Below are 891 nucleotides of genomic sequence, written 5' to 3'. Positions count from 1 at the left end.
GTGATCACGGTGAAAAATGTGATAGGCCTATATATATATATATATAGATAGATATAGATATAGATATATATACACACGTACATATATATATATATATACATACATACACACAAGTATATATAATATGTATACATATTATATAGGCCTATGTATATATAATATGTATATGTGTGTGTGTGTGTGTGTGTGTGTTTGTGTGTGTGTATACATATATAATAATAACTAGCCTATTTATATAGCACTTCTCAAAACAAAGTTACAAAGTGCTTCACATTGTTAGGTGCTTGCTCATATTTGAGGTGGGATNTACACACAAGTATATATAATATGTATGTCATATTATATATGTATATATAATATGTATATGTGTGTGTGTGTGTGTGTATATACATATATAATAATAACTATTTATATAGCACTTCTCAAAACAAAGTTACAAAGTGCTTCACATTGTTAGGTGCTTGCTCATATTTGAGGTGGGATCTTTCGCTTTATATAAAAGTTTTCTTACCACACAGAGTGCACTGCAGATGCTAATGTTTGTGTCACTTTTTACCGAGTCAAAATCAAAGTAATGTCGGTACTTCCAAGCATTAAACGCCGCATGGTCCTGCTCTCTCCTGCACTCCATGTTATCTGTTGTTGATCTACACGTCTATTGTTTACCACTGATGTCGCACCGCTCATACCTGATTGTCATGAGACAGTCTCACATAATCACGGTTTATAAAGCAGTATCGCAGCCTGCTTGCGGTAAATCTATCTTGAAAAAGTAAATTGACCATCAGCGCCGACAGGTAACATTAGCTAAGTTAGCAAGTGAGTTAGCTTACCGATCGAGGAGAAAAGTAGCCATTTCCGCGTGCGTTCTTATGCCGTGGGAATCCTTTA

The 891-nt window shown here is 34.5% G+C and overlaps 1 protein-coding gene and 1 long non-coding RNA gene across 4 annotated transcripts in view; one reads left to right on the top strand and one right to left on the bottom strand.

The window, feature by feature from the left end:
• Positions 1-891, top strand: part of kcnk18 (potassium channel, subfamily K, member 18) — a 110,544-nt gene that overhangs the window by 70,654 nt on the left and 38,999 nt on the right. The gene's annotated exons all lie outside the window — the stretch shown is intronic.
• Positions 1-891, bottom strand: part of LOC126406534 (uncharacterized) — a 16,393-nt gene that overhangs the window by 14,414 nt on the left and 1,088 nt on the right. The gene's annotated exons all lie outside the window — the stretch shown is intronic.

Source organism: Epinephelus moara, chromosome 19, assembly GCF_006386435.1.
Source record: "Epinephelus moara isolate mb chromosome 19, YSFRI_EMoa_1.0, whole genome shotgun sequence".
NCBI classification, from domain to species: Eukaryota; Metazoa; Chordata; class Actinopteri; order Perciformes; family Serranidae; genus Epinephelus; species Epinephelus moara.
The sequence above is the reverse complement of the archived record's forward strand: the minus strand, read 5'-3'. Positions and strand labels throughout refer to the sequence as shown.